Source organism: Eurytemora carolleeae, unplaced genomic scaffold (assembly GCF_000591075.1).
Source record: "Eurytemora carolleeae unplaced genomic scaffold, Eaff_2.0 scaffold562, whole genome shotgun sequence".
In the NCBI taxonomy this organism is placed as follows: Eukaryota; Metazoa; Arthropoda; class Copepoda; order Calanoida; family Temoridae; genus Eurytemora; species Eurytemora carolleeae.
In genome coordinates, this window is record NW_019396470.1 from 206,896 (window position 1) to 214,986 (window position 8,091).

Consider the following 8,091-nt stretch of genomic DNA (forward strand, 5'->3'; position numbering starts at 1 on the left):
CCCCCCTATCAGTATTCCCTACTGGGATTAGGTGAGAAGAGTAGAACAGTGCCAGTATCTCAGAATTTCATTACAATAATGGTAAAGTAAACTAGACTACTGGGATACAACCGGACATACACACAAGTAGGGTTGTTAATCGTTTTGTAAAAGATTGTTAAACGATCGTTTTTTGTTTTGTTTTCCGATCGTTTTCAAAAACGATCAACTCGTTTTGAACTTTTCGAAAACGAATAATGATCGTTTTTGGAAACGATAGTTTCTATAAAACGATCAGCGATCTTTTTTATATGGTTGTTTTAAAAAACTTTCGGTTTTGAAAAAACCGTACGTTTTGTATTATTTTGTTTCATTGATAAATATGTTAACGATCGTTAACGAATGGTCGTAGTTAAAAAAATTAAATGCACCTTATACCGATGTCCTTCAGGGCAGTTTCCTCTCTCCTTCTCTCTGCGATCGTTAGCGAAGGGTCGTCGTGAACGATCGTTAACGAAGGGACGTCGTTAACGAAACGGCGAGCTTTATATAAACGATCATTTTGCAAAAAAAAATTGTTTTTAAAAACGATCGTTTCGTTTTCTTTTTTTTGCCGTTTTTCAAAAAAAATGAAAACTGCAACATCCCTACACACAGAGACTTTCAGTAAACATGAAACCTTGAAACATAGAGATCCAAACTTCTATGTTGCATCCATTTTCAACCTGGGTCGACGTTATATAAAGCATGGCAATATGTTTCTCTTTAGCTTTACCTAACTGACTTAATCATACGTTTTTTGAAACCCTAAGCATGTACATTTTAGAAGTTTCAAACACTTGTTTTTAAATTAAGTTTTGAGAAGAAATTGGCAAAAGTCTTGCTTTTTTTCTGAAGAGCCGACCGCAACCTTTAGATCACTGTGGATAAATATTGAATATTATAAAAATAATTAAACCACCTTCATAGGATTAGAATATTTGAGCAGTTTGCAAGTTATGTTTATAATCATTAATATTTGTATTATCTTGCTCTCAAAATCAGCGGTTTTCCATATCATAAATAAATGTTTTGATGGGTTCATCATATTCATACTTTTAACTTTTCTTAATAATTTAAAAAAAAAATTTGACCACTAAACCAATACGACCATTTAAAAAAGGCTTGGTAACATTTTATAAATCTTTTTTTGACTTTGTAATCACAAATAAATCGGTTTTTTCTGTTGTTTTCCACAGATTATATTTTATTGTTTCCTAGCTGTCAATATTTGCAGCCTTGCTCTGCTGTAGATTTGTTTCTTTCATTTTTAGAAAAAAATTCTTTTTAAAAATTTGTTTGTTCGTTAAAAAACGATAGTTTTTTTCAAGTTAACGTTATTAACCCTATCCCTGATGGGGTACTTGAAAACCAGGATATGCGGGGGGGGGGTCAATTTGACCCCCCCCCTCTAAATCCCATGTTTTATGTCCAAATATGACAAATGATACATCATTAGAAAGCTCTTGTGCTTTACTTTTAGAATTTTTGAAAAGCCCTTGACCATGTCATTTCAAATATGCAAACATTTTTGCAAAATTTTAAATAACCTGATTTTTAATCAAGAAAAACTAAAAATGTGCAAATTTCCTTTGACAGGTTGTTAGCAATAAATTTGCAATTTTTTTTCGTAAAACTTGTGCAATTCGTTTCCTTATGTCAAAGGCTTTCCAAAAAGCTAAATTTTATCAAAATCTGACAAGTGAAAGTGGGTCAAAACAAAGATTTAGTTTGTTACAGGCAAAAGCAGTCATTCAGGCAGTGTGCCTGAGGACTCAGGCAGTTAGTATCAAAGCCCGGTTTTATGCCTAAAGGGAGGGCTTTGGGTATGTAGGAAAAGTCAGAAAATTTCAACAGCCACAGACCAATACTTTTTGAGTTATGTAAAAAAAACTACAGGGGGGGGTCAATAGGGTTAAACCGTTCGTGTTTTACTGTTTTCGTTCGTTTTTTTTAAACGATAATTTTTTCACTTCTCTTAACGAAACATTTCGTTTGAACATCGTTCATATCTTCTGAACGACACGCTTTTTCACCAAAAAATTTCGTTAGTTCTTAAAATCTTTGAACGTTCAAAAACAATCCCATGCATCTCTTGTCAAAACCATCAGACTTTTGATCATTCTTTTTAATTAGAACAAAGCCCAAAAGTCCGTAACTGCAAAAAATTGGTTTAATATTGCAAAGAAATGCAACGTAGATTTAAATATTTTTTACAAAAATAGTTTGATATTTCAAGAAATATCCGTGAAGTAAGGATGGATGATTCCATTTTTAAAAAGTACTGAATAGAATATTGTTATCGATGAATTTGACCAAGCTAAGATTGACGATATTATGTATTTTTTATGCAAGACCTGATATATTATAATATTATTGATTTGTCTCCATTATAATTTTGTTTTTCTTGATAATTGATCATTTAAATGTTTTTGTTTTGTTTAATTGTGAACAATTATTTAAATTACGTGTACGTTTACGAAATAAAATATTAACTGAAAAGCATAAAGAAGAAAACGAAAACATATTTGATGAACAATCTCTTTTGTATTTTTCAAATAGTTTGAGAGAATCAAATTTCATTTTATCAAATCAACTTTTCCCGAACCAGCACTTTGGTCCAACTAATATCAACAAATTGAACTATTTAAAATATGAAACCTTATTTTTAAATTAAAATTCAGCGAACATTTAACAATAAATTAAGGGATAAAATAGTCAAAATCAGATCTACGTGAAACTATTTTACATTAAATGAAATATTATCTTAATTAAGTTAAACATTCCTATATTTCCTTTTAGTTGTCTAGATCGAAAATAAATGCAAAGTTGTGGTTAGGAAACAATTATTATTTGATGGTTTTGATCATGTGTTTTCTTGGTGGAAATAAATTAATTTTCCTGACATAAGAATATTCACCATTGTAGATAATATTATGTATCTTTGATTCCTAGAACTCACGAAACCTCTCAAAATAATTTAACAAATCGCTGATATGGGAGGTTGAAACTTTTAAAATGAAACACCAACGAGTTAAATAATCCTGACCAATAGTGTGTTTATTTTATAGTTTTCTTTTTCGCAAAAATGAATAATTATCAATGTTTTTGCACCATTATTGACCTAAGGCTTCTCATGTTTAAGTACCAGAATTCAGAAATGCCAAAAATTCATTAAATTTTTAAAGATGGTAGCAACAAGTTTTCATTCTTTATATCATTTTTTCGCAATTCGGGAGAGTTTAATGTTTTGAAAAGTACACAAATCATAATAAGGCGAACAGGAAAGGGTTGAAAACAATCCAATACTGGAGTTCCCGTATATAGGGGATAAATCCAGGAATGGATTTACCAACGAAACTTTTCTCTACTCTTTACCTTATGTCTCTGAAGCTGTAGCTGAATACTCTTATTGTCGAATATATCGATATTCTCCTTTATCAACAAAAATCATTTGCTCGGACAATATATTGAGGATAAAGAATGAAATTATGGGGGATAGGAATGCAAGGATATAAGGGTTGTATTTCTGTATTCTTCAGGCATAATTTAATCTCGACCCTGGGTTGTTAGAAGAAAGAGTTGAGAAGATCTAATTAAATACAAATGATTGAGAGGATGGATTGGACCTTAAGGGGCGTAAAGGGACAGATATAGAAGATTAAGAAAGGGGTGGTGTCGAGAGAAAAGATTGGGAAGGGGAGAAGGTGAAGGAAAGAAGATTGGGAAGCGGAGAAGGTGAAGAAGAGAAGATTGGGAAGGGGAGAAGGTGAAGAAGAGAATATTGAGAAAGTGATAAGGTGAAGGAGAGAAGATTGGGAAGCGGAGAGGGTGAAGAAGAGAAGATTGGGAAGGGGAGAAGGTGAAGGAGAGACAAATTGGGAAGGAGAGAAGGGGAGCAAAGAAAAGATTGGCAGGGAGTTAAATAGGTAGAAGAAATAATGGGGAAGTCAAGAGAAGGAAGAGAATACAAGATTGGGAGGGATAGAAGGGAGAGAATAAATGATTGGGAAGAAGATAAGGGAGAGAAAACAAGATTGGGAAGGAGAGAAGGGAGAGAATACAAGATTGGGAAGGAGAGAAGGGGAGAAAAGAATAAATGATTGGGAAGAAGATAAGGGAGAGAAAACAAGATTGGGAAGGAGAGAAGGGAGAGAATACAAGATTGGGAAGGAGAGAAGGGGAGAAAAGAGAAGATTGGGAGGGAGTTAAATAGGTAGACGAAAAGATGGAGAAGTCAAGAGAAGGGAGAGAATACAAGATTGGGAATGAGAGAAGGGAATGAATAAAAGATTGGGAAGGAGAGAAGGAAGAGAATACAAGATTGGAAGGAGAGAAAAGAGTGAATACAAGATTGGGAAGGAGAGAAGGGAGAGAATACAAGATTGGGAAGGAGAGAAGGGAGAGAATACAAGATTGGGAAGGAGATAAAAGACAATACAAGATTGGGAAGGAGAGAAGGGGGAGAAAAGAAGATTGGGAAGGGGGGGGGGGGGGAACAAATTGCTCTGCAAGATGTTAGCATCATACAACAAATATTTTATTTCTATTCTTGTGTTTTATTGTATTCTTTTTGGTAAGCATGAATACATTATTCAGTTTTGCTTTTTGTTGTAATCCCTTAGAATATTGTTAATAATCATAATATGTTAATAGAAAACTTTGTACATCACCATGGGGCGAGAAAAAAGAAAAAGAAGAATAGGGGACAGAAAATTGCAAATCTTATATATTATATTTTAATTCAGAAAAAATTTGTAAATTTTTTTTATATTATGTATCAAAAATTAAGACTTCATTAGAATAAATAAAAAGAGAAGTTCCAAGACAAATGTCCAGTGAGTTAAGAAAGAAAAAGAAAGAAAAGAAGAAAATTTACATAAAAGGAAACCTTGCATAAAAAAAATGTGCATTGAAAAAAAAAGCTATTTTGTGACAAAATTACAAAAATTGGTTTAGAAATGTTGAGATAATTAGCTGAGCTTGTTGAGAAAATAACAGAAACCTGAAGAAAAATATTTTTCTTTGGAAACGAAAATACGGAAAAAGAAAAAAACTTCTAAATATAATTGATAGTAAGAGTCCATTTCGGACATGACAAATGAATTTTTTCCTTGTTTAGCATCTCTTGAAGCAAAGTTAACCAGTCCCTGAAACATTAAAACTTTGTTTAATCTGCTCCATCAACCTTTTTTTTTTTGATATTAATGATTTTTTACTAGATCTTGGAAAAAAAGAAAGAAAAACTTAAAAGAGTCCGAGTTTTTGCCACAATCTCAATTTTTCTAATCTCTATATCTTTACAACCTGATAGTGTAAACCTTTGATTGTTTAAGCTTAGACTATTTGTTCTAACATTATTCATAATTTAAAAAAACAAAGGTCTACGAAATCGGATTGAAAAGATAGAGGGGTAGAAAAATTAGAGTTTGAGGCAAACACTCAGTTCCTTTCTTGTGTATGTTAAACAAATAATGACACATAACTGGGTAAAGATAAATTTTAAATCATATAATTTAGCAAGTTCATTGTTTTTCCATGTAAAACTTGTATTAGTCTCATTTAATAGTGCAAACATCTTTATACATATATTTTATTATTTATACAAATCAAATGATGAAAACAAGATCTGTGGCTGGGTGTCTGCAGATATGTAAGCACCCTGTTTAATGGTTTCGATCATCATCTTTTCTATTTTATACAAATTGATAGAAAATTTAAATTTCGAAAAATAATAAACGTTTAAAAAATGTATATCTACAGTGAAACCCTTAATAACGAATACATCGAAAGAATTTATCAAATGTCGTCTTGACAATTTTTCAATGAGTTTTATACCAAGTTAAGTAAATTTCAGCATTTGCGAAAATAAATAAATAGCCATGAATATGTGGGAACAGTTTATAAAGAGTTCCATATAATCATTTAATTAAAAAACTAAATATCTGCAACATTCCATTATCAGAAAGTGAAGAATACGACATTTGATGAATTCTTTCGATGTATTCGTTATTAAGGGTTTCACTGTACATATCATTTTTAAACACAAATAACTTGGAGAGAAAATAGAATTTCATTAGATTCCAGCGACATAAAAAATTAAACAAGATTCTGAAATTCTGTTAATAAATCATTTACAACAAAAATATATATTTTTGCAACCTGATGATGTAAACGTCACTAAACCCTTGATACTTCAAACTTTATTTGATCTTACAAATAATAATGTTTCTTTTTCCTTTTAACTAAACATAAATTTAATAAATAAATAACGGAAAAGTTGACAATTTCTATCTTTAACTTTCAAAGCTTAATATCCGTTTGTTTAGCTGAAAGTGGGGTTTTGCCAGATTAGATTTATTAAAAAAAAGAAAAATGTTTTCAATCAATCCTTGGGCCGAAAGAAAATCATCAATAAAATAAAAAGTTAAGTAAATATATTTTAGCTTTTTGGTTTAAAATATATCTTTGGAATCTAGTTTTTCTCGGAAAACTTTGATTTCGTTTTAATTTTCTTCTAATTTAACAAAGTTATTGCTTCGCATAGATTAGGGTTACATATTTTTTCTCTTTGTGTTAAATTCTTTTAGACTAGTTTTTACATTAAAACTGTAAGTAAGTAAATAATTAAGTAATTTATTCTAAAATTTAACAATAAAAACAAAGGAGGAAATATTTAAAACCTCCAAAAATAAAGGTTGTATGAATATTTCCCCAAAATTATTACACGAAGATAAATGATCAGCTCACATTATTCTTTCTAGTATCGCTCATGATTCTTTTTTTCCTTCCATAATTGTTAATTCATTCTCCTGAATTTGTGATGATTTCTTTTGTTTGTATTTTCTATTCTATGCTTAACTGTTTTTACCCTTTTCGCCCCTCTAGCTCTACGGATGTCGCAATGGGTCAATATTATATTGTTTTTTTCCCATCCTAGAATACCCTGTATCCCTGTAACCCTATATCCATGTATCCCTATATCCCTAGCTGTAACCATATATTCCGGTATCACTATATCGCTGTATCCCTGTATCCCTGTATCGCTGTGTTTCTGTATCCCTGTATCCCTGTATCCCTGTATCCCTGCATCCCTGTATCCCTGTATTCCTGTATCCCTGTATCCCTGTATCCCTGTATCCCTGTATCCCTGTATCCCTGTATCCCTGTATCCCTGTATCCCTGTATCCCCGTATCTTTTTATTCTTATATCTTTGTATCCCTGTATCTTTGTATCCCCGTATCCCTGTATCCCTACATATTTGTATCCCTGTATCCCTGTATACCTGTATTCCTGTATCCCTGTATCCCCGTATCTTTTTATTCTTATATCTTTGTATCCCTGTATCTTTGTATCCCCGTATCCCTGTATTCCTACATATTTGTATCCCTGTATCCCTGTATCCCTGTATCCCTGTATCCCTGTATCCCTGTATCCCTGTATACCTGTATCCCTTGATCCCCGTATCCCTGTATCCCTATATATTTGTATCCCTGTATCCCTGTATCCCTGTATCCCCACATTATATCAGTAGGAATCAGGGAAATCTCATTAGTCCCGTAAACAAGACAGTAATTATCTTATCAGAGACATTGTATATATGCAATATAATATATTTTATTATATTTACATACATACGAGAATACGATATACATATTTGATAGATAGATATAGATTACACATAGGTTCTAATTACTCAAACCAAACCATGAATAAACAAGACATTCATATATATGTTCCCTCCAGCCGGTCAAACGGCTGGACCGAATGGGCTGACATTTTTTGTAGGCACTCATGGAGGGCCTGGGGTAGACTATAAGGTTAAAAAAATTCGATTTTTTTTCTTCAAAATTATTATTAAATTTAAATTTTTTTTTCCACGGGAAACGCCGGCTTACAGCTATTCATTATTATTATTATTTAAATCGGATATTATGTAATCCCTAGTTCATGATCAGAATATACTATTCTTCTTATTCAAAGATATTATATAATCCCTAGTTCATAATCAGAATATACTATTCTTCTTATTCAAAGATATTATATAATCCCTAGTTCATGATCAGAATATA